Genomic DNA, 27,356 nt, shown 5'->3' with positions numbered 1-27,356 from the left:
CTTTAAAATTAGAACTTGGAAAGGTAAAAGAGAATATGAGCTAATAAAATTTCAGTTAGAGAACTTTAATCATCTCATTATCTGAAGGTCACATGAGTGAACCAAATCCTTCGTTGAATTTATGAGCAAGAATTGTTTCGGTCAGGATATAATCAAGATTCTAAAACTTGAAAAAACTGAAAACAAAAATAGAGCTTATAAGAGTGAACCTCAGAATGTACTGAAATAGTAGTACTCCAGAGATACCATTGTACTTTAGATATAAATTATCATTCCTTGAAACCTATAAATCTTGGCAGGCATTCATTGTTTTGCATGATATATTTTTTTCTTGTTTTGAAATGATATTTCTGACCTTCAAGGATAGCTACACACATATTTATTAGGAGTTTCCATTAGAAAGGACTGCATTTGTAGTATATGTTAATATTAACCTTTTAAGCTAATAATTCCCCCAAAATGATGAAATGTATCATTAAATTGAAGCCACTGAAATCAAAGGAAGACCAAACAGATTATGAACAGACATTAGCAAATGAGCCAAAATGTCGTGTGGAATATGACCAGCACTTGTAGGGTGTGGGTGGGGTAAGGCAGCTGGTTAACAGCAAATCTTAGAGAAAAATTTCAAAGAAATCTGGAGGAGGTAGACAGTCTAAGAAGTGGTCTCTTTAAACCAAATGAGATGTGAAGATGGAAAATATGTAGGGAAAGACTTGAGGTTAGCCTTTTTTTAGAGAATTAGTGTATTTGTTCTTGATGGTGGTTTACTAATTAAAGAGAGCCCAAAATTCAGTCTTGCCTAGAGCCTATTTAAATAGTTCCCAAATTTTTGAATAACCATAATAATTACATAAATGTAAGAACATATTTTCATTTGCTCACATAAAACCTAATCCACATTACAAAGCAAAATAAATTCCAAAAGATAAGGCAAATATGATCTGAAATTTGGGAAGACACCTAGTTCCACATTTAAACAAGAACTTCACATTCCAACAATAGACTAAACTATATCATTTATGCATGGATTTCATGCTATCAGAAAACCAGCATAAAAGTGGCTTAAACAACCTCTTTTTCTCACACACACGTAATCATTGGGTATAAGCAGTTCTGGACCCATGTGCAGACTCTATGTCATCGAAACCTGAGACCCCTTTTCATCTCACTACTTGGCCACCTCAGGCCCTTATCCACATTCAAGTCAGTGGGAAGAGGAATGTGTGCAGCATGTCCACCCTTGTGTGTAAAGGTGGGACCCAGAAGGTGTACACTTCTTTTTCTCTCTTATTTATTCCCTGTGTAACAAGTTACTTCCACGGCCACACCTAGCCACGAAGGGCTGAGAAATGGAGTCTGCATTCGAGACAAGCAGTTGTTGGCTAAAAATTCTATTATCAGAGAAGACGGGGAAATTTTATATTCATAACATATCACAAAAATATGTCAATGAACAATACCCTAATATAAATATATGCTAGTATATCATGGCATGTGATGAAAGGAATAAAAAGGCTGCATATTTGTTCTATGATATTCTGTATAAATACCTGATGCTTTAATTTCACACTATGGAACACCTTTCCATGTTAGGAAACTGTTTTGTATGTTGAGGTGATCTTGATCAAATGCTACACTTTTTCTTGTGGAAAAACCATCAGGAGCAAAACATTATTCTGTAGATATTGTACTTCATCTCTGAACAGTAGCAATGACTAATAAAAATGAAATGTTTTGTCCTTACCCTGTCTTTAAAATATGCCTATGTATGAGTCTTGTAGCATGGGGAGGTTAACACTGACTGATTAGTGACATACAGAACATAGTAAATTATGCAGAAGATAGAATGGACCAAGATAGGGGGCCAACTGGAAGAATATAAAAGGGAAGGAAAAACTTATCTAAGAAATAAAAATCAAAAAGATGGTCAAGCTAAGGCCCCAAGATATGTTGAATTAAAGCAAGGACTAGTGGGAGAATTAGAGTTTGTTAATAAGCCTGGTATCAGTTGACAAAGCAGGGTAAGTATATAGAGCTCTCTAGGTAGATTCATAATAACAGCATGGTTTACACTGAAGTCACACTGATTTTTAAAGACATAGGCCTGTTGAGCAGATTGTATTGTTTTTAAACTTTGTTTCCCTAGGTCAAGAATTAGAGTTGGCAAAGAAAAGTTGTACAAGATAGAAAGTTGGTCTGTAGATGGATAACACCAATTCACCTCGGTCATATTTTTAGTTGGGTTTGTGTCCCAGGTAAAACTGGTAGCTTTATGAAGGCTCATTCTGTACCCTTTGGTCACTGAAAACCATAAATTATTTCATGCCATTTAAACTGGTTTTGGCCGTATAAACAACTAGAAAGCCAAAAGCATATTTGTAAATAATTGGGGCTCAAATACTTTGCCTGAGAACAAACATAATTCCCCTAACGCCAACTAGAAATGCAAAAACATTGAATTATATGATAAAGGATAACACTAGATACAGTGTCTGATAAAATCAATCAGTAATAAATATTGAAGATTTTCAACATCCCAGGTCCAAAATATAAAATAATATACTTGGTACACCACCATGAGCCAGAGAGCAGAGTTCCTTGCATTGTGAAACACAGAGTCCCTGAAACACTGCTGTACTTTCTAAATAAGGTGTCTGTTTGACTAACACATAGGCTAGCAATGGAGGGAGGGAACAGTAGTGAGAAAGAGAGAAGGGAAATGGGACACAAGGAGAAGTGGCAGAGATGGGGTGGGGAGAAAAAAGAAAAAAGAGAGAGAGATAGAGCTGTGGTGGGGAACACAGAGAGAAACAGAAGAATAAGCTAAAATAGGACACCAAAAGAAGCACCCGTCACTTGCAAGGAGAAACAACAATGCAAGTCCTTGACAAAACGTAGATTCGTAGCAGGCTGGAATCAGATTTTTATTTCAATATGATGAAGTTATGGTTATCACCAACAGAAGTTTAACAAGGAGACAAGGAACATGAATTTGACTCTAGCGATTACAGAGCAGGTGGAGATGAGTTACTATTATTATCATTTCACATAAGGAACTCTGCCAACTTGGGCTGTAGCTCCACCAAGCTGAAAATGAAGCCCTGATAAGCTCAGATATCAAGATCCACAAGCATTTTCACATTGGAGGGACTTTCCCGAATTTCCTCAGCCAAGTTAGTTGCTTGATTCTTTCTTCATTCATAGAGGACTTATTCCCATTATCATGTTTCCTAAAAATTAATCTGATCCCACTGTAACTAAAACATAAGCTCGTTGGTGGGGGCAGTTTTGTGTCTGTGGCAACTCAGTGTTGTGTCTATAGCATCCAGTCCATTTCTTAGAACCCTCTTCATAAGTGTTTGAATGAATAAATATTCCTGTCATGGTAAAGGATTTATTTTCAGAAGACAATATCAGGTGTCAATAGTCCAAGTTGTAAAGATGCGGAAGAAATTAAGTCAGACAACTAAAATCAGTGACCATATATCCCATACTTTATACCATAATCTCTTCTCTTTCCTGCTAGTTCCATGCTAAAACAGGGCATGAGAGAACAGAGGGAGAAAAAAATTATATATAATCTGGATGTATGAGGCAACCTTCAAGTTTAAGATTATTACTACCCTTTGTCCCAAAATAACTCATTAATTATAATTAATTAGTTGCATAGTAATCTGAGTGGTAAATGTTATTTAGAATGCCCTCAGTTGTCTCCAGAGAGGAGTAGGCAAGAGTGAGTGCAGAGGAGGAAAATATTAGAATAGTCATTCACTTTTATTTTTTAATTTTGTATATATTTAATAAGATATATATTACTACAAAAACAAATGCATTATAGTTTATAAGTAAATATCATACATAAGCTTGCTGAAAAGAACATAATCAAAAATGTTGGGAGGCCACTGGTTAGAAATTTTCTAGCTTTTCTGCTTAATATCACTTTGAGGAAGTTGGGAGTAGACTGGAGGAGAGATGACAAGAATAATAAAGAAAGAGACAGAAAGACAAGTGAGTAGAAGAGATTGAGGGACTTTTGTTTAGAGAGTATTAGACAATAGTAAATTACTTTTTAAGTTCTATTGTGAAAACCACATAAAGTGGGGAGATTTGTTGCCAGGTACCTTTCAGTCAGAAAAATATATTCTGAATGAAAGCAATTAGATCCAAACTTTTCTTGTTCCAGATTTTTTTTAAGTAGTTATGAAGTGTGATGGGCCTCTGTTCCAACCAGTGACTTGAACCAAAACTGCAATTTACATTATTAGTAACAAGATCATTAATAAGTTCACATTTATCCAACATCAGCTTTTATTGGAGCAAGAATTAATACACGCTTTATGATGTTATTTTAAATAATTAATAGGTATTTCAGAGCCAATTGCACATTAGAGGCTATCATAATAGTGAAACATTTAGTTTCTTCCTCATGGATTTCTTTTACTATAAACCAGGACCAACTTATTAATCTTTTAATACCAACAAAGCCACCATAGATTTTGGCTGCCTCCGTCGAAGAAATGCCAGTATCCACAAAAGTTAGGATAACTGGCATAGCCTACATAACAGAGCCCTGCCTCTGTTATCTGGGCACTAAACGCAATGGTGCCAATAGACTATTTTTTTCTGGCTCATGTTCTTAGAAATAAAGTACTTCCCCCCGCTGCCAACAAGATCTCTAGTCCACAGATAAGTTTCTAACTGTCAAGAGAATTATAGTGCTACTTTAGAGATAACCTCACAATTTTCAAAGGAAACATAAGCAAATAGGAAAGTACACTTTTATTCTTTTTTCATTTCTATTTCTCCGTTGGCATAGGGATAAACTCGTGATTAATGAAACGCTTCAATTTTTGGTTCTATTTTTCTGAGCCAGTGAAACTTCAAAAGGATTTACTGCTTTTTATATACATTAAAAGTTAACCCAGAGGTTTAAAAAAAAATTAAAATAGCATCACTATTTGGTCTAGAAAATGAATGGCTTGGTCTGAGCTTGATTTTCTAACCAAGAGATTAAAGCGTAATGACGAAAAAGAGCACAATCTAAATTGAGGGGTGTTATTTAACCTTCCTAAGCCTTATATGTCTCTGGAAAATGGAAACAAGAGTCCCTCCATCACAAAATTGTTAGGTACAACAACAACAAAAAAATGTTAGGAACATTAAATGAGATAGAAAAAATGATTAAACAGCTACATAGTACAACCACTAGAACCACTTATTTTTTAACCCAAACTTGAGGTGAAGATTTGACAGTTAAATAACTGAAGAATTGCAGAATTATATCTGAGAATAGGTCACATTCTAGTGACATCTTTATTCACAGAATATACAGCCAGCCAGGGTCACTAGCTACGCTAGTTGATTTCCAGAGTGCTGCACAGACCATGTTAAGTCATCACAGCTTCTACATAGAACAAAGTAATTAAGCCAATGGACTCTGACACCAAACTGCTTCCCTCCCTTATAGTTGGATGTTAGTTATTCTCCCTGTGTCTCAGTTTTTTTCATCAATAATGGCATACCTCACTGTGCTGTTAGGAATATCAGATAAATTAATACATAAAGTAATTAAAACAGTCTCTGTACATAGTAAACGCCATGTGACTTTAACTAGTAGTAGTAGCTATGGTCATTGTTTTTTGTTTGTTTGTTTGTTTGTTTTACTAAATTGTCATAGTTATAGATCTAAGAGTAAGCTGAACTATCTGGGAATAATTGTGGGGAAAGTAACAAAATTTAAGACAGGATTTAGAAAGTAAGTCAGCACCCATGGACATCGTTGCTATCTAATCATTATATACTAGAGCCTGGAATATGCGTTCATTAATTAAATCAATATTAAGTACCTTCTCTTTGCCATGCACTTGGCCATGTGTGCCAAAGAATCTGAATAAGAATCAGACATGCATCCTTACCTAAAGTTGTTTACACACTAGTAGGGGCACCATAACACAAATAATAAATTTAAAAATATTCATCTCAACTAATTTTAATAACTATTACTATTAGAACCTAATGTAATATTAGGTTTTGAACCACCTGTACTGTAACATCATGGTTCAATCTCATCCAATTTAGAAAGTATTAAGATCTCTGGAACTAGAGCATTATAGATAGGGGAGGTGCTCCATCCCTGAGGAAGTCAGAGCAGGCTTCACCTAGTGGTGCCTGAGCTGTGCTTTCAAGAATGCAAAGACTTTACACTTGTGAGAATGAGAGAGAAGGATCTCTCAGTGCCTACTTTAACTGGTCTTGAGAAATACATTTAAAAAAAAAAAAGGCACAGGCTTAAATTTAGGGAGTAACTGAAATAAGCAAATAATTCAAAAAGGCCGTTTTGTAAACAGAAACTTTTAAACGCTAAGGGTTTCTTCCTTTCTTTTTTTTGGGTGTTATGAAAATCAAAAGATGACAGTATTTCATATGCTGTACTTTAGCTTAGGCAAACCAGATTTCTGTTGTCAGACTTAGATTTTCAGTTAAGTAATTTCTAGGTTCTCTTTATCTGAAATAAATAAATAATCTAGATTTCAACATACGAATGAGCGCTGAAAAATGTTATTTGCTCTACAGTTAGTATTTGATCAGTTAGCAGAAAAGTAAGATGAAAATCATGAAAATTTGCTTGACGACTAAAACATTACCAGGAGGCATACTAGCAAAATGGTTCAACTCCAACATGATGATGAGATGAGACAGTGATTCCCACTAACTTGCATAACCTCATAAATATGTAAGAATCATCTATGGCGTGCTATTAATTTTTTTAATAATTATGGATGATTGTAACAAGATAAATTAACAGCATAATTGATTAAAGCACGAGAAGTAAAAAAGCAAGAGAATAATTCCTTGTTTGTTAAAAATTCAATTCTGATTATGATGCTTCACATCCCACTTACATATTGGCCTAATGCACAACTGGAAATTTTCTTTCAAGTCACTTTGAAGAGGTACCCAAAGGCATTTCAGTCAGAGTGTAACAGATGAGAAATGTACTTCATAAATATTTGATAAAGATGAAATTTCCAATTTCATCTTACTTAAGTATAAATCAAGAAATGCTTTCAAAATAAGAACCCATAGGCCCTATGAGTGATGTCAATTCTCTGATGGATAAAAATGTGTTTAGAGGACAGCACTCAATGACCGTGCTACTCACCTTCTGTTGTTACATGACCAACTCTGATCAGAAAAGATTAGTGCTCAAGCTCAGCATGTTGGATAAGAGCCTTCCTTTCCAACATTATCATTTAAATATTATTTAGATTAAATCTCAATTTATGCCAGAAAATCCACTTATGAATTTCTGATTGAGTTAAACTTTTTCTTAAGGGAATTATGTAATGTATAAAGCCCAAACTTATCGCAGGAAATCTAAAGAAAAAATAAGTTCATTTAAATATGTATGTGTGTGTGTATATATATATATATACATATATATATATATATTTATATATTTAGTATTTGCAATAATCAAGCACAATGTGAAATGCAGTATTTGGCTTCCTGCAGTAAGTACAGTCTTTACTGGGACTTGGAGTAGAAGAGGTGACAAAACACATGGGAATTAAATAGTAGCTACCTACAGCAGCAACACAAGCAAGTTGGCTGATGGTACTCTGCTTTCACATGTTTCTAAAGGAAGTGCAAAAGGAAACCGGAAGCAGGCTCAGCCTCTGTGGTAAATATCACCTTCGAGGCCTACGGACCATTTTTTCTCCCGCAACCCACAAGTCACAGGGAAGTGGAATTTCAGTCAACACAGCTGACCAGTGTCTACCTTAAGAAAGAAACAGCTGAACAGCCCAAAGAGTTACTACTCACAGTATATATTTGCCATTGTATAGATGGAACTTTAATTTTCAATCCATTCCTCAATAATATTCCTTGCATTTTTGTCTTCATTTTGCTGTAAGATGGTAACATGGTGTTTGGTGTCCTCTCACATGTTCATTTACCCAACACACAAGACATTGTTCAGTCAACTACACTGTGTAGGCAACATCCTACAAACCACTACGGGATGAGGGACAGAGAATTTGCTTTTCATAGGTTCGTGGAATGTTCCAGCTGGAAGAGACTTTAAACATCCTTGCATTTCACTTTAACTGGAATAATGTGTGTGTGTTGACCAGGCCACGGAACTGTAACTTAGAGTGCTAATAGTGGTATGTCTTGTTACCAATGCAAAGTTGCTAGCCCACAGAGAAGATGCTGAATTGCATATTATCATGGAAAAGCTATAATTTAAAAGTAATCAGAAAGAATTGGCCAACAGCAAAATGTAACACAAACCTAATATTAAGCTTTTTTTTTTTGAACGATGAAAGGAAATGTTTTATCCTTCTATTTCAGACATTTGTCCACTTTGTATGCAGGAAAAAAAAACAGCTTTGAGAATTTAACTACTATTTCAGGTATATGCTGACAAAAATATAAAATACATTTTAAAAAACTGAAAATAGAATCTAAAATGAAGTTTTTCTCAGCTTCTCTGGTTTTCTAAGAAAATATTGCTCTTTCCTGAGGCATGAATTTTCATTTAATTCAATTATTCTGTACTCTTTCCCTGTGATCAACCTAGACTTTTATCATAAATATTATCTCTATCCACTTAGAAGTTACAAAGTGCTTTCTCTCAGATGTCCACAGTGTTTGGGTTGAGGCATGATAAATTTTAAACAAGCTAAAAAGTATTTCAAACAAGTTCTATACTGTGAGCAATCATTAAGGAGGCCAGGGAAGAAAGAAAACTAGCTAGTGAATTGCCATATAATCATCATGCAAATTTTTTTCTTTTAAACATATTAGTAGTCATGTAAATTACTAGATTTTTATACTTAAAATTCTGTCTAGACTAGAAACAAAAAGCATGCTAAGTTGTGCATCAGCCTATTCTGGGCTATTTAAAATGGAAATACATCTATTTTTCACATGCAATACCTTATGGTAATTGTAATCCTAAATTTCCAACCTTGACCACCCAGACCATTTATTTTCTTGATAGAGAATAAATTGGCAATAATTGTATTGCTTACAGTAAGTCTGTTCATGATGAAACTTAATTACTAACTTACACATAAATCTTTTCATTTTTAAGAGGACCAAATTTTCTCAAGAGATATCAATACAGAAGTCACTACGTTGATATCCTGAGTGATACATGTGACCTACTGCTCACTGTGCCTCCAATATTCCTTTCTAAAGTAAGAGGGCTGCACAATACTGAACTGGAGCTCTGGTTATTATACAGAGCATCACGGCAAAACTTCCTAAAGAGTGAGGATGGTATACGTATAAGAACAAGAAGAGCTGGAGACTCAAAGAGGGGACGTTGTTATGCTGTTTATTATCAGCCTAAATTAAAGTCACTTCACATCTATTGTTTATGCTGAGAGACTAAAACAGAATAGTGTGAATAATAAAAATGGCCACAATATGGTTTCCTACACAATACGGGGGCTCAGGGAAGAAAAAGAAAAGTCAGTCTCTACTGAGGAGAAAATAGAAATGTGTTAGTAGAACCCAGAAATCCCTGCTATTAGAAGGGAACATAAAGCACCCACAAAGTCATGTTTAAAATACCAAAGAGGTGTAGCCAACACACTTAAGGTGAATAACAACCTTGTCTAGGGATTTAGGTTGTGGTTCTACATTCAAATCTGAAGAGTTATATACTTGACAGTGTTTTCAAGTAATTGTTACCATTTCAACTGCTTAAAAATAAAAGTTGATTTTTGGAAGAATTATTAGCAAATGATCAAATACTTCCCCCTGAGGTTGCTGGCCAGGCCACAGTCTGATGCCTGGTAATCTCTCTCCCACGTGTCAGTCATTAAGCACCCTCTGCTGTGGCCAGTGGGCACCCAGGTGAGAAGCAGCCCATGGGCTTTTTCCCTCCGTGTGCAGTACTGCTCATTCTCCTTGAGGAACTGCTTATGTTTAAAGTGACATATTTACATTCTCTCACTGCTGCTGCCTTAGTTCTTTCTACACAGAATTTCACTATCACTTTGATAACACCCTTCTGCATTCCTAACCTTCTTGTGAAACTTTTTAAAATCAAAAGAACTAAACAGGTACATATAATCAAGAATGAGTTCTAAACAATATCCACCACCCAAATATATAGCCCCACCCTTTCACTTAGGAAGGAGTTTACAAAGTCAAATTTACTTGGAAGTGTCATGCAGGGGACCCTGCTCGCTGCACCATTTGTTGTGCGAGGCGGCCTGTGGAGCCTCTAGTCCCTCTCCCCACATAAGAACGCAGGATATGGCTAGGCCAAAAAGGAACACCCACGGAGCCATAGGTAGGGGAGTCATACCGCTATAGTCTCACTGGTGGCACTATAGTCTCAATGGAGGCTGGAGCCACACGACGTGCGACCTGCTGTCTGCTTTTCTGCCTGCCAACCCACCGACTGACTCTCCTCTCTCTGACTCACTAGCGCAGCCAAGGCAGTTATATCAGTGGCCCATTGGCCAACTGGTCACAGCTGACGGCCAATTAGCCACAGCTGACGGCCGTCTACTACACGCGCCAACACCCCTCCACGTGAGGCCGAGAGCCTGGAAACTGCCCTCCGGGACTCTGTCCCCACAGGAAGCAATGCAAATTAAAGTGCATCCATAGCTCTAAGAACTAAAGAAAATTAACACATGCAAAAGATGTATTTCACAAATTCAAAATGTTTATTAAAAACTGCTGCTGTTAGATCTGTATTACTACATATCTACATATACCTGTGGACTAATAATAGTTATAGAAAGGTCAGATGAAATTTTAGAAACAAGGTAGAAATGTGAATTTAGCTGTCATTAGCAATTCTTACGAAATAGTAATTCTACATCCTCGATATTTTTCATCTCTATGCTTTTTGTCCCCCTACTATCTCTTGATCAAATTACTGCAACATCATCCTAACAGTTTATTTGGGTTCAGTCATAATCCCCATCAATCTATTCTCCATACTGCATCCCAATTATCTTTATACAAAGCAAATCTGTTCCCCTCCCCTCCGCAGCTTTAAAATTCCAATATGCTAGACAAGGTTTTCAAGGACAGTCACATGTCGCGTCCAGCGCAACACGGGCAGTGAGAGAATGAGAAGGGGTGGCTTAAGGTTAAGTTTTAAGAAAGAAAGAAACAGAGACTTAATGCAGTTGAATCTCAGAGGGCCAAGGGTCTCACAGTCATGAAAGACTGGAGCCCCAAATCAGGCCGACTGGTGACTTTTATTGATTATACAAGGGAGTAAAGTAAAAATTGTCTTATCTATGGTCTGTGAAACTCATCCATCATATCACAAAGGTAATTTAATCCAATTATCCCCGCCTGCAAACAGCCGGAGCAGAAAATCCTATGATGATTTATTTAAGGTGTGTACCCTCCTGGGGATAAGTCTCCTGATAAAACTTTGTTGTTGAGCTAAACAGGGAGAGCTGATATTATCGCTCTCCTAACTTCTCTCACAATCAGGTGTGAGGGAAAGCCAGTGTCAGCAGTGCCTTCCTTTAAGCAGGGGGAAGGGGAGGCAATGCTCCTTCCCATGTTTTCCATAGTAGCTCATTGGGGGTCCCCACTCAGTTCCGCCTGTCTTAGGTTGTTCCTCACATGAGAAATCTTACCTGTCCTTGGCTGGCAAACCATCTTTTGGGGACCGGACAGAGAGACATGAGGTGTAAACATAAAGATGAAGCAAAGTCCCAAGAAGACACAGTCTCACAGACTCTTCTTTCCTTAGGGAAAGGTACGAGGGGACAGTCGGCTAGACTGCTGTGTGACAACAGTCACAATCTTAGCCCTGTTTACCTAGAGTCTTATTTTATACATCTCCTCATCTCACATTCTACAGCCACATTAAACTACTCTGAGTCACTCATTATCTTCCTCATCCAGAAAGCTTTCCCCAGACCACCTTCCTGCCCTTGCCATTCTTCAGGTCTCATATTACACGTCACTTCACTCAAAAAGTCTTCCCTCAACTCCTCAGACTAAATTGGGGCCTCCTTCTATGCTACCCCTGTACGGATCCTAGCATAGCCTTTACCACACTGTGTTGGAATGATCTATTCGTGTGTCCATAATGTAGAGACAGAAATGCGGGCTCCCCAAAAAAGTATGTGCATGTGCTCACCACTGGAACCTGTGAAGGTGAACTTATTTGGAAAAAGGGTCTTTGCAGATGGAATTAAATGAAGGATCTCAAAAGGAAATTATCCTACATTACCTGGGCGAATCCTAAATCCAATGTCAAGTGTCCTTATAAAAGACAGAGAGGAGAAGACACAGAGGAGAAGGCTATGTGAAGATGAAGGTAGAAATTGGAGTTATGCAGCCACCAGCCAACGAATACCTAGAGCCACCAGAGATGGAAAAGGCAAGAATAGATCCTCCTCTAGAGCCTTCCAATAGAGTGGCCCTGCCAATTCACTGTAATTTCTGGCCCCAGGACCTATGAGAAAAAAAAAAAATCTGTAGTTTTAAGGCACGAGGTTTGTGGTATACAATTTGTTACAGCAGCCTCAAGAAACTAGTGCACATACCTACACTTGACACTAAATTCCTTGAAGGCAGGGACTAGCATGCTCATAATTTATTCACCGTGTTCCCCTTAATGCCGAGCATATGCCTGGCGTACAGTGTGCATTTATTACATTTCTGTGGAATGAGTGATTGAGTGAAGACAAGAAGAGCATTTCAAGCATTATCTGAGTGCACAGTAAGAATTAATACTGCTCTTTTTACTGTCTTCTTGTTCCAATTAAATCTCTTAATGACCTCATGCTATATTTTCTCATCTTTAATTCTACCTGATAGTTCTTTGGAAATTGGAATAAAAAATAAATGTAAACTATAGCAAATAACATAAGGGCATTTCTACGTGAGAGGTACCTTATTTTGCTTGAGAAATAACATGTTTTTCATAGTGATAAGTCAAATATATGTGAAGTCAAAATTCCTGAATCAATTCCAAGCTTTAAATTGCCTTACTGTTTAACTTGAAAAAAGATATAATACTTCCACTAAGATAGCATTAATTTAGTCATCAACTACCTACTTTTATCTTTTTATTATTTAAGTGATACATGCACGTATCAGATGCTTTGGCATTAACTGTATCTATGTCTCTTCTACCTATTATTTGACATTTCTTTGTATTTTTTCTTTAATTGCTGTTAGATTTTCGTGACTCACTAGACCAAATCAACAGCTTGGTCTTCAGATATACCCATTTTACTATTCACTATCTATTAAAGTATTTATTGTTCAGTCATATTTTTAACTTACATAGCTCTTTGTTGTTTTCATTCAATTACCTGGCCAATAAACAGTTATTGAGCACCTACTATGTACCAAACATTCTTCCAGACCTGAGGGATAAGAAATAACACCTTTGCTGTCAAGGACTTATTTTAGAGGCTAAGGAAGCAGAGAATAAATCAACAAATGAATAGTAAACCAACTAAGGAGTGGAATGAACAAATGAAGCAGAGTAATCAAATAGTAATAGGATCCTAGAAACCATGTATTTCTAAAAAGAGAGAGATCAAATGTTTCCAGTGCTGCAAGTAGAACAAGAAGAAACTTGGCATTTAACAGCATAAAGTTCTTTGGCCTGCTTCTTCATAGCAGTTTTGATGGGAACAGATGCTTTCTTTCAGTGGATTCAAGAGCAAAAGGGAGGACAGGAATTGAAGAAAGTGAGCAAAGACAACTCTTAAATAACAATTTAATATTAGGTATAAAAGAAAACGAAGAAAGAGGGTGGAAGCCAGAGGAAGATATAGTGTCAAGAAAGATTTTTTTTATTATTATTATTTTTAATGGGAGATATTTTGACATCATATTTGGAAGGTGATAGAAATGACCCACTAGAGGAAGTATCAGATACAAGATAGGAGACAGTACTAGGGGTGATGTCCTTGAACTGATGAGAGAGGAGGAGATCCCGTGCCCATTGAAGACATTAGGTTTAGACTGGAGCTGAGAGTTCATACCTGTAACCAGAGGGAAGGTGAAGAATATGGAGTATGTTTTCTGCTTGTAATTGTGCTAGTAACATGTTCATGTTTGCTGGACGCAATGCTCTTGTATCTCTCTGAGAATACCAACTATAGTAATGAAGTGAGGTTTACAGGTTTTTAATGTGTTGTCAGTATCTTAGTGTGTCTCTCATTCCACCTGGTTGTACACAGTATAATCAAATTAACCTTCCTAAGGAAACATCATCATCAGGTTATTTCCCTTCATAAAAGAAAGCTAACCCAGTCTCTTAGTTTCTTCCACTGATGATCACATCCCCCAGCTTGTAATTTAAAGTCCTCTGTATCTAGTGTTTGTTAAAATGTTCAACTTACTCTCACTACTCTAATGAGTCCTGTAGAAATGCACTACAAATCCATACTCTCTGACCATCAGAGTCTCTTAGTAGTCACTCTGTACACTTACTTGCCCCACTCCAGCATTTACCACTTAACTGTTTCAAACTCATTCCACTTTGAGTTCCAAAATCACAAATTCCTCTCTCGCTAAAAATGTCTTCACTGAGAAAAGAAGTAGAATAAATAAAAGTGATTTTTTTGTCATCTTATTTGACAATGAACCTAATAAATGCCCTAATTTGGCAATAATATATGCACATTGAAGGCAGAGGCTATGTGTAGTCTCAGTGATCAACATGGTAAAGTGAGAAACAGGAAGTTATCTAGGGAATGGATGGATGGATGGATGGATGGATGGATGGATGGATGGATGGATGGATGGGCTGATGAATGCATAAATGACTGACTGAGTCTCTACTCCTTCAGCCACAACTGTCTACAAATCTTACTTCCAGTAAGATTAGTATAGGAGAAAAGCACAATATCCCTTGCTATGTGTCTAAGAGGAAGGGAAGAAGACTCACTCACTATGATGTCTTCTTATGTCCTCGACCCTGCTGTTCTCATCTTCTTTGATTTCACATACACAAAGTAGTATGTCCTACAATAAAGTTGTAATTGCTTGCATAAACATGTATTTTGTTAATTTACTTAATCATTAATTCATTCATTTAGCTTTTTAAAATCATCTAACATTTGGGCATTATGTTAATTGCCAGATTATCAAAGATGAATAAATTACTGTCATTCTCCTCAAGAAACTCAAAAACCTTGAAGGGTAACATTCATAAGTAACTTTATGGCGCATGCTCCATTTGTGTGGTGACCATTCCTCCTGGCTTGTCTGGCCACTCAGGTTTATGCCTGTTGACCCCTCATCCTTCCTTCTTAGGTCCCTCTTCTATTGGTCTCATTTACGTGACAAATTGCATGGCGTACTTATGTACTGGCCTCACTGAAAAGAATAGTGATGCGGATGCGTACGTAAAAATGAAAATGTGTCTTGTCTTCTCTTCTAAATTTAAACCTCTTAGAGGCATAAGAAACATCTGTTGAAATGATCAAAACATACTGGCTTATGTTTTTAATATCCAATATTTTGAGAACCTCAAATGAATCTTTTTTGATAGATGTGAAACTTTGAATAACTGGTTTAATGCTTTAAAATGTCATGGAAAGCCTAATATTCACAAAGCAATAAACAATACAAATTAGGTTCCTGAAGTAATATTATAATAATTTCTTTTTTATTCTATTTAAATTTTTAAAAGTATAACATGCTTGTTACTTACAAATGAATGCATTTCCCCCATTACAAAATTCACCCCTATAGCTTCTTTTTACTTTAAGAGGCAACCTACTCACCTCTCTTATCCTGGGAAATGGTAAATACACTGAGAACTGTTTATCTTGTAGACATTTCTACACCACCCATTCAGAATTCAATGGAGAAGTGGTTATGAAATAATGACCCAGGCATGTGGGAACCACAGACAATATCAGATTGAAGGAAATGATGAGAGTTTAGGTTCATTCTTTTAGAGTCTGCATAATTTTGTTTATCTCTAATTAGTTTTCCAAGATGGCATCTTGGTCTCCTTCGCAGTTCTTAAGGCCACATACCCAAAACTTGTCAATCAGACTTCAGTCCATAGTATGTTCTTCTAAAGATTTGAGGGGCAACCTCAGGGCTTGGAATTCCCCCAGGTTACCTCAGAGGGAAATGCCCACACAGTCTCCCCCCCTCCAGAGGAGATTTTGTGGTTGCAGTTATGTCTTTTATTTATTTTTTCATTATGAAACTACTACTGTTTATAATCTTTATTTTCTATGGTTGCTACTTATAATAGGGTCTTTTATTCACTTTCTTTCTTTAATTCACTGAGTAAATCCAAAAATCTCCATGGCTTCTGGGCACATGCTAAGAATAACAGGAAATTCATTATTTTAGCCTCTATTTTTTAGCCAAAGTCCTGATAGGAAAGATGGTCTTATGCAGGGCCGTCAAAATCAGAAGACTGAAGTCCTTTTGAACTAAAATTAAAATCAAGGTTTTCTTCAGAGAAAAGATTTTCAGAAACAACCTTAATTATTAAGATATCTGTCCTAGATGATAGGAAAACAGTTTTTGCTTTTTTTCTAAGGCTATTTTAAACAAATTCAACCCTGATAAAACATGTTTAAGCCAAAAAAGGAAAGACAGCTACAAACATGTAGACATTTACTACTTTTTAAAACTAAATTAATAGTTTGGTCTTCTTTGCCTATTAAAAAATTCTGTTATAATGATGTCACTATCAAAATATGTTCTCATTCAATCGTTAACACCTGCGCTTTGATTTGGTATAAAAACACAAAAAACTTAGTGACTAAAATAAAAGAAAACCAAGTGAAAAAACGGAGGAATTAATCTCAGAGGAATTTTATTCTCAATAACCCAGACTGACAAATTTTATGTACAGACTATAGAACAGTAACAAGGAACCTGTTATTGTTTCTTATGCTGCAACGGAGAGGGCAGGGAGTTAGCTCATGGAGCAATGTTATTCTCATGCCAGCTCTGCAACACCTCTGACCTACAGCACGTGTGTCCGCTTCTAAAGTTGGTCTCCTCACTGTTCAAGGGAAGATGTTGAATTAGGAAACCCTTATATTACTCCCAGCTCCCCTAATTCTCATGTACTTGTTTGTAAATTATGTTTGTGTCTCAGTGTAATAGTGATTGTCTGTCAGTGTTTACTCTCAAACATTAGAATTTGTCACACACACACAAAGATGTTATTGTAACTGAAAAGTTATACAGCTTCACTAAAAAAGGACCCCAATAAAGTCCTGTTCCCCTCCCCCACCCCCCCAAAAAAAGAAAAAAAAGGACTTCAAAACTTCTCTTTCAAAAATCTGTTTCCTACCTGAAATCTATGTAATTTTACTAACAATTGTCACCCCAATAAATTTAATAAAAAAAAAAAATCTGTTTCCTGTTCCATGCTGATGATGTACTCATAGATTCTACCTGAGCATTGCATATATGTCTTAGTCCACTCAGGCCGCTGTAACAAAATGTCATAGACTGGGTGGTTTAAACAACACACATTTTTTTCTCACAGTTTTGGAGGCCGGAAGTCTGAGATCAGGGTGCCAGCATGCTCAGGTTCTGGTGAGGGCTCTCTTCCTGGCTTACAGCAGGCTACCTTTTCCCTGTTTCCTTACAGGGTAGAAAGAGGAAGCTCTGGTTTCTCTTCTTTTTACTTTAAGGACATGAATCTTACGGCAGGTGCTCCCCCTCATGACCTCATCTAAAGCTAATTGCCTCCCAAAGGCCATACCTCCTAAGGATTATTGGGGGTTAGGGCATCACCATAATTTGGAAATAAAATAAATATTCAATCCATAGAAATATCTCTCTTGACATATCAGGTCAGCATATCACCCTCTAACCCCAATGTTTAGCGTCATAGTCTTCCTCTTGGTGGTTCTCATTCCTTCATAGTTGTCTCTTCAACTATAACTTCTTTAAGGCAAAGACAGGTTTTTCTTTATTCCTTACTCATACAATAATTAGTATTTAGGCACTCAGTAAATATTTACTGATAGATTGACAGACCCTCTGTAGTGCTAAGTGAAATATTTTACAAAAAAAATGTTAACACATTTTTAGTGCTCGCTTCGGCAGCACATATACTAAAATACATTTCTAATGGCTATGTACATAGCACTCTGTCGTAATACCCTCATTAAAACTATCCGTTATAACACAATTTAATGATTTACTAGTCGATATTTGTGTTTCTTATAAATAGGGGATCTCTGCTATTAGAGGAAATGTTTGAATTGCCCTGATGTAGTAAATGGCATCCTTTTGTCTTAGATACCAGCATTCCCTGCCAACAGCAGCCCAAGGATGGTTCTCCCCAGTGAAGCATGACCCAGCAAACCACCAGGGGGGGTCAACTATATCCTAGGAGACTAATGCTAACGATTTCTGGAGACACGGGCCAAGTCTAACAGTGTGTAAAAAAATCCCAAGGATTAATGGTCATTCGGTCAAGATATTTCACGAATTCCTAAGCAAGAATATGGGTTAATTTCATACTGTTTAGAGTAAGTTATCGAAAACTAAACATTAAATGAAAACAAATATTTCTGCCAAATTTCCATTTTCTCAGTCCCTCACTCATTGCCCTCCCCCAGGAAAATGAACAACCACTCCCTTCATTCAATGTACATGTGTATGCATACATACATGTATGTCTGTAGTGAGAACAGTATTAGTTTCTTCTGGAAGGAGACTCGGATTCCTAAGGTGGACGGACACTGCTCCCAGTCTCTCAGCCATTCCCTGGGAAAGTTAAAAATAAGTCCCGCTGAAAAAATAAGTTGGCACTTGTTATTTGAGAAAATTGCTTTATTCCAGGAACTGCCTCATGTAGCAGAAATTTATTTACCATCTGTGTGGACTTTAAAAATTTTCCATCTTAACTGATACACAACTGAAATAGAAACAGACTTTCCGTGCGTAGGTTTTCCACAGGCCTCAATCTTTTAAAGGGTGTTAGCTAAGAAACTTTTGGGATTTTTGTGGTCCCTAGAGTGGGAGAGAGCTCCATGACTGTGTCTTAGCCTTGAGATCTCCTTCTGGGAAAGGGCCCCAGGCTGATGTCACCCAGTGAGGTCAGGAGTGACTTTGGGGTGGGGTAGAAGGTTGGGAGTGGAAGGGGTGGGTGGACTACAGGGGAGCATTCCAGAGGCTTTGCTGAAAGATATTCTTTATTTTCAATGGCCATTAGAATTGTTACCTCGCACATTACGCTCAAATAATAATATAAAAATAAAAGTCCCTTAGGCAATAAATTACTTTTTTTCTGAATTGCTTTTAAGTTACATAGTCAAATAAGACAAATGTGCTTTCTCCTTTTTTCAGCTGTATCAAAGGATTATTTTATTCAAATGTTTTATTAAATTCTTCCACAAGAGGAAATAACTTTGTTCACCGAGGGGGAAAAAAAGGAGGTTGAATGGGTGGCTGAACACAAGTGGATTTATTGTTAGGCAGTGTTTTACATAAACTACTGAAAAATCAAAAGAAATCCAATTGCCACTTTTTATACAAAATAAGCTGTCCTGCCTGATGTTTTCCTATGGTGTTCACCTATTATATCATTATTCAGGAGGACAGAAACTGGAGTTGCATATATACTTAACTCTTTTCACAATTTATGCTTTCCATTCAGGAAACTCAAGAGCTGGACCATTTGTGCATCTGTATTGTCTTTAGAAAAGTAATATCAGACTTCTCTAGATATGCAGTTTTAACAACTATTAGGTCAACATCACGTCAGATTATATAAGTTGCATATTTCAGTAGTATCTTCCAATCACTTCTTATTGTGAATTTAACATACAAACATAAATTTCAATAAAATTTTATAATATGGAAAATTACACAGCCTGTTTATAATTTACCATTATAAATACCTGTAATTCCTATTTGGGCATTAACTATGTGCCAGCACCAGATCCTGGCTTTTTATACTCATTATCTCATTTAATCATCACAACTTACAAATTAGGTACAAATTGAGAGATGAAAAAACTGAGGCCTTGACAAATAAGGAACATACTTAGAGGTCACAGAGAAATTAAGTGTCAGAGCTATTATTCAGAGCTGGATGAATCAGGGCTACAAAACCCATTATTCTGGCATACTATAAGTTACCAGGCATTAATGTGAAACCCAATTCTAATGAAGTACATAGATTTTTTCTTTTTTTTTTTTTTAAGAAAAGCAATATTAATCTCAGCTTTGAAGGTTTTATTTAAAACATAGAAGATTTCGAAATTTCCAAGACTCTTTTTTATTTACAAAAATGGAAAGACGGGGATATTTACTCTTTGACCCATGCATTGGAAAGTGGGACTAAAAGCCAGTGGATCCTCCTGGGAAGGCCGGGCCTAGGACAGTGCTCAGATGCCAAGCGGAGGGGGCAGCGGGCACCACGGCTACTAAAGCCGGTGCAGGGATCAGGGCAGCTACTGCAGTGGAGGCAGCACCTCAGGCCCGCTGTCCCCTTCCCTTGGGCATGGGGAGCCACTGCACGGGGTGCTTCATGGAGCAGGGTGGGTGGCGGACCCCTCAGACAGGCTGGGGCTGAGCATATGATGTACATACTCATGACCTAGGCCGAAGATGCCTTCCTGGAGATGTGCCCACCGCCTTCTATCACTATGCAGTTAGCATCTCTTGAGGCGGCAAGCAGTACCTCCTGGGATTCTAAGACATGTTGGACAGGAGGATAATGATCTGAGGCCTTTATCTCATCCAATGACTGATGTCTTCTTTATACGCTTCTCTGTGGTAAATGCAGCCTCAGTCCAAAATGTAAGAGGAGTGGGTACTAGAACGTAAGGAATACCCACCCAATGGACCTTTTTTATTCATAAGAACTCAGATTGATCTCCGAGATGACCCCAAAACTTGAGCAAGACTTGTGAAAGAAAAACCTATGTGGTAAAAGGACAGAAAATAGCAAAAGATACAGGAGTGTGCTGCTACATGCAATGTTCATTTTTAACCCGCAAGGGACTGGAGACTGTTTCTGATAAGGCTATCATAGCCATTTTAACTCCAAAGAAACACACAGTTAAAAAACAAACAAACAAACAAACAAAAAAACGAATGGGATCAAGATGGATAAACTGTTGTTCAATTATGTGAGAAACATCTCCAGTGGCCAAGGAAACCGTCCCTGTCTCTCAGCAAGCATATGAAATATATGCTACAACTCTACCCAGACCTCTTTTAAATACTGCAGTAGTTTAAAATCTGAATGAAAAAAACAACCCTATCCTCAAAATTCGATCAAGTTCATTAAGAATGTTTCTTAAAGGTTCAAGAAGCAGCAAACAGCATCTGAAGCCACAATCTATTATCAATACTAAATTTCAATTAGAGGCTACAATCTCTCAGGGGTATTATAGTTTGAAAAGCTACAAACACATCATGTTGTAACTACATAAAAAATAGTGCTGTAATGGAACCTGCCTGGTTTAGACCATACACATTTCTGCACAGTCTTAATGAAACCTGCAAAAAGAAATACCTTTTCCCTTTGTTCCAATTAATTGTTCTTCTATGTAAGTTGCTTTCTATTCCAATATATCCAAGGCCAGTCACATAGCCAGAGGTTATTTCAAGTGTACAGGAGATGGGCCATACCTGAGGAGAGAATCTATGAGATCAAAAAAGAAATTTTTTTTTAAAGAATAAATATTTCATCATTACTTGAGCACAAATATAACCTAAATATTTCTATATTAAAACTTACTATGCTTTCTTAAAGAATACCAAAAGTGTAATAAGGTCATAACTGCATTTATCATGAACACAAAAAATGTACACATTTTAGTTAACGTGCAGTCAACTGTAATGCTTCTGGCAATTGTAGATTTAGTTTGATGCTTCCCATACAGTATGAGAGACATGCTAAAATTACAAATTAAATTTTCGAGTCAGACTTTGCCATAATCTTGGACTCAATTTAGCTCTCTGCACTAGTTGGTAATTTTGTTTTAGAATGTCCACATTGGCTTGTGCATCAAACGAAATGAGAAGTGTGTATGCTGACCAAACCACAAGAAACTTCAAATTGTGTTATAGAGAAAGGCCCAGAATTCTACCATGTTACATGGATTTTATAATAAAGCATTGCTTCCAATATAAAACTGATGTCACCTTTCAGATACAGATATTAGAACCACAGCAGAAGTTATATAACTACAACTTAGGTCAAACACATACAGTATAAGTTAAAGAAAATTCTGGCTTCCAAATACCCATTTTTTTTCCCAGCCATATTACATTTCACAATATCACATCAAGCCAGAAGTAAATAATGTTGATTTATTTAATCCACAAGCAGTGCATGTTGGTCCCCAGGTGAAAGGCCCTGCTTAAAAAAAAGAAAAAAGTTTCATATTCATCTGTGAAGCTTATTTGGTAATCTTGAGCCATTTCTAATCTTTCCCTGGGGAAACAGGCCGTAGAACTGTGTTAGAAGTGAACAATCTTAATTACTAGTTCTGCTACCTAATTAAGCTTCTTGTTTGGTCTGACTTATTTCAAGAGCCATGCAACAGAATGTCGTGTCAGACAGTTTCAGTGTGAACAAATTAATGCAGTTCAAAGAAGCATAATCTAATCCATAGATTTTCCAGCCTTTTCTACATTTAAACTTGCTGTTGGCTAAACTGTGATTTCTTTATGTCTTTGGTTAATTTCTATGACAAGCTTATAGCGATGTCCATTGCAGATTGTGCAGGTAATGGAACACTAAACTTTTCTACTTTAAAATGACAGCCTTAAATGCTCATATCAGTCACAAATCTAGGACTTACTGTCTTGTGTGTGAGCTGTCTAGAGAGTTTTAAAAATATAAGCATCAACTTCTCCACTGAAGAGTGGAGAGTTTGTTGGATAACTAGTCAGGAGCCTTCTCTCTGAATTGAATGGCGGAGATGTCTTCTTTCTCCCAAGAAATGCTGGTTCACAGTAAGTACCATGGTGTTATGTATGTGCAAAATGGAATCTTATGTAACTTTCTCATTTAATTACAGTCTACTATTTTTAGATATAACTGAAAGGATTCATATAAATTGGTTAGTATATTAGCTAAGTTGTGCAACATGTGGTATAAAGGAATTAAGACAGTAAAGTATTATACATTTCCAACTTGCCTTTGAGGATTTGATGGGAATTTTTCTTTTTTTTCCCTCAAATTTACGTCTCTGAAACTCTTCACACTTGGTTTAGTGGGCAGTGGAAGTTAAAATCTAGAATTCGCCCTACTTTAAGAGAAATGGACTGCGGATTTGGAAACACAGTTCTGGTATCCCCTCTGTTTCATGACTGGGCCTCAGTTTACTCATCTATAAATATCGGAGGTAGCACAGATTATCGCCAATATCTCTCCCATTTATCAACTCTTACGATTCTTTTCTTTCTTGTTCACAGTAATCATTGTTGGGCATTACCTTTTCAGCTTCACATTCTTAAGATGGTAAAAATGCTGTATATAGATTATTAAAACTCTAAGCAAAGATGGTTGTGTCATATGAACCACTGAGGTACTCTATTGACTTAATGGGGTTTGGAGTTTCCCATTGCTTAAGAGCCTTTTTATTGTTTTAGTTCTTTAGTATTTGTTTTTGCAAAATTCTTCCTACTACTTTAACTAAAAACTAAAGGTTTGTTTTCAATTCATAAACAAATTATAGAAAATTGGTTTATTTTCAGAAGCAAGTCTTCATGAAAGGATTGGGGTTCAATAGAAATTCAGAGTAGTCACATAAACAACTAGTTCAAAGTAGTGAAATATCTGGGAAATAAAATACTTTAAAAAAATCTTAGACATGAATTTTGTTAGTGAATGCAAATACATTGTTCACATATGGCCATGTATGAATAAACTTAAATGTAATATATTTTTGCATGCAGATAATCAGTTCTGAAGTTCTTAAAAGTAATTTCAGAAGCTCCCTGAAATCTTATGTAATACTTTGCTACTCATGCCCTTAATCTATCTCTAAAGGTACATTTTGTTAGCCCATTTTGAATTGTCATATTTACAATAAGTAGAGTCTGAATTAATGGTTTTTTTATTGTGAATTATCTTAGTTACTTTAAACATTGCTTCCAGTTGATTCTTAATTATTAATTTTGAATATAAAATTAAATACTGGCTTGGTGGTTGTTGCTTTTTAAGTGATTATTACTTAACAATGTCCCATCTTAACACATGGGGTTACAAATAAAATAATACGCAGTTTCCTATCTATGTAAAGCATTGGGGAAAAAAAGAAAGAAAGTTGGCCTACGAAGATCTAAAAAGCATTGCAGTTATTCAGATTGTAATCACTGTTCAATTCTTCCTCACTCCTAGAAACTTATACTACTGTACAAAATAAAAGTGTAAGAGAAAGACAAAAAGTGTAAGAGAATGGATTCTGGAATCTGACAAGATTCAGTTTGATTCCTAGATCCCACCACATATTAGATTGTGACACTAAGAAAGTTATTTTATCTGTTAGTCTCAATCTTCTATCTATAGGATTGAGTAACGAGACATAAGTATGGAAAATGATTATCGTGAAATCTGTCACAGAGGAGGCAAATAAATGGTAGCAAAACTGATGATGATGGTCTGACTCATGGGAACTGACACTAGGAGAATATGAGAAGCAACAGTACATGTGTAACTGAATGCCACCATATTCTTGAAAAACAATTGCTTTGCAAGAGAACAAAAACTCTGATCGCATCCTTATTCTAACTCCCCTCCACATTAGGGTGCTCTGCTTTGGAGAATTATTTCTCATGTTTTAATACTTTAAAGGTAAAAAAAAGAGTATGAAATTGAAATTTAAAAAAAAAACACAAAATCAAGAGTTCAATCTCTTACTTAAATTGCTGTTGTATCTTGTGGAAGTTAGCCTTTCTATGTCAAAATTTCTTCAAGGTAATGTGTGATAACATTAATTCCTACTTTACTGTCTTATTAGAATGATTGAAAGGGAGACTTCTTACAACAGTATTGCCTGAAAGGAAATTCCTTTCTTAGTTCACCTAATCCCTAGAAAGCACAGACTCTTTCAGATGCCATTGGTCTCACAGGGGTACTGTAAACATCACCAGGGAAGGTCTCTTCTAAATACACTAAAACAACATAAGCTAGGAATAGAAGGAAGACCTGGAACCTTGATAGGATCCTGAATAGTGGGGACACAGAACAGGGTTGCCTGAGGACTGATGTCAACACTGCAGCTGGGGAAGTGTGATAACAAATGTGAATGTGCTTTAACCATAAGGATTTAGAGGGATTTTTATTGTCATGTTCTAAATTATTGTGTTTGAGATCTAGTTTCCCTTATTAGATTGTAATCTGCTGAAAAGCAAGGATACCTTAGAATTCTAAGGAACACTTGGGAAATATGATGCATGAATGCATTAAGTTGGTGAAGGAAAAAAGAGTATCTCCTGTTGCCTTTGTATGTGTGGTTTTTTTCGCTTGTGTGAGTCTAGGTTATATCTGACCCTGTGCACTTGGTCACGACACATCGAGCCCTCTAGAATAAGAAGATAAAGGTCTCTCTTTCTAAGGCACCGAGGACTTTGGGAAGCTTTCCTTCTCAGTGTCCTCAGCACCCACTCTACGCGTTGTCCCAAGGCCTCAGCCCACATCATCAAGCCTACAATTTTTACTCCCTTTTAGCCTTGCACTGGAGTCTTTTTTGACTTAAGGAAAAACTTTTCACTGTATTCAAATTTCGGGTTTTTTTCTCTTCCTTTTATTTTAATTTATCTCCTTCATTTATTTCATCCTTTGGACTGCAAAGAAGGAAGCATGTTAGCTGCCATTTTCTCTTTATAGCTCTTTTGAGCTCTTTCATGTCCCCACAAATACATCTAATCCCAGATGGCCCTCTTTCCCTAACAGGCAACTCTCTGGGGAAAGTTGATAATCCCAGTCTTTAAAGACATAGGTCCTGGGAATCCAGCAAAATGTCAGGTTTCTGTTTCCTCATCAGAGAATAATAAGCCAAAAATAATAACTCTAAACAGCTATTTGAACAATGTTGCTTCCTCATGACCAGAAATGACGAGTCCCAACTTGGAGACAATAAACACAAAAAGTTCTTTTATCTAATCTACATGAATCTTTACCAAATTCACTAGTTTCAACAAGCCTACTCCAAAGGTAAACAAAATTAAACCCTTTTCATAAACAAGTATCTGTAATGAATGAGGGGGGAAAACAAACTAGTGAATATCCGTATTGGCTGACTGTGTAGCAGATTACAGCCTTTTAGTCCCTGACTAGATCTAGGGAAACTAATCCATGTCCTATCAGGTATATTTTTAAAACATTCCCTTTCCATGATTACTCTCTTTTACCTTATAGCAAAGAGAGTGGAATCACCCAAGCAGTTATTCTTCTTTGCAACTAACAGAAATGAAACTTTGGTTATAATCAAGGCCCAAAGTCCAGTGACCGGATTCCCATAGAATGGCAAACCTAATATACATTCAGTCACACCCAGTTAACATGCTAGAAAACGGTCTGTTGTGAAGTTCCTGGAAGGCTGGCTACCAGATAAAAAGCATCTCCTGAACTCTTTTGCTTGTTTTTCTAAGAATATATACCAGACTATCTTGGATAGGCAAAGATATTTCAATTCAAAATCACCAGATGTATGTTGTCTGTGATGACAAGGGAAAAGGCCAGTTATTTCTGATTTATTTTTAATATTTGCCCTAATGATACCTATGCATCACCATGACAAACAATAAAACTATAGGGTTATGGGATTTCCAGAAAAAACTACAGCAACTATTAAAACATGTGTTCTCTAAAGACTGTTGGTAGAGATTGAGCTTCAGCACTTTGTAATATTACTTTGATTACAATCCTATTCCTTTTTGCTTTCAAAAGGCAATTATACTGAGATGTAAAGAACAGACACATCTGCAATAAGAACAAGTTACCAAGAACAAGAACAGCGGATGTATTTTCATCCTCTTGTTCAAAATAGATTGCCAACTAAGTTATGGGAGAAAAATTTCCAGGTGGACTTGGGGTTTTTCAATCATTTTTGGCACATATGGTATATGTTACTGTAGACTACAGGATGAAAAGACAACTGAAGAATGATCTTGAATAGATTTGGATAGAATTTACATGGACTAAGTTGAAAATATATTTGCTGAATGAAAAGGCCTATATACCCCATGGCTTTGCAGCAGTAATTTTGTGCCTGCCTAGGAAAGGGCTGGAGTGGAATAACAGTTAAGAGTCTCATTTTGCCCTATCTGCCCCTATCATGTGTTGTTCCCTTTTGTAGTGCAGATATAGGGCAAGGTGGAAAAAGAAAGATCCTAGAACCGCTCTCTCCCCCACTGCTAAGGTG

The 27,356-nt window shown here is 36.6% G+C and overlaps 1 protein-coding gene and 1 pseudogene across 1 annotated transcript in view; both read left to right on the top strand.

Annotated features, from left to right (window-relative positions):
• LOC117021138 (rho GTPase-activating protein 7) overlaps positions 1–27,356 on the top strand; it is a 177,954-nt gene that overhangs the window by 15,207 nt on the left and 135,391 nt on the right. The window lies entirely within an intron of this gene.
• Positions 12,320–21,108, top strand: LOC117021573 (rho-related GTP-binding protein RhoQ-like; annotated as a pseudogene).

This window comes from Rhinolophus ferrumequinum, chromosome 4 (assembly GCF_004115265.2).
Source record: "Rhinolophus ferrumequinum isolate MPI-CBG mRhiFer1 chromosome 4, mRhiFer1_v1.p, whole genome shotgun sequence".
NCBI lineage: Eukaryota > Metazoa > Chordata > Mammalia > Chiroptera > Rhinolophidae > Rhinolophus > Rhinolophus ferrumequinum.
The sequence above is the reverse complement of the archived record's forward strand: the minus strand, read 5'-3'. Positions and strand labels throughout refer to the sequence as shown.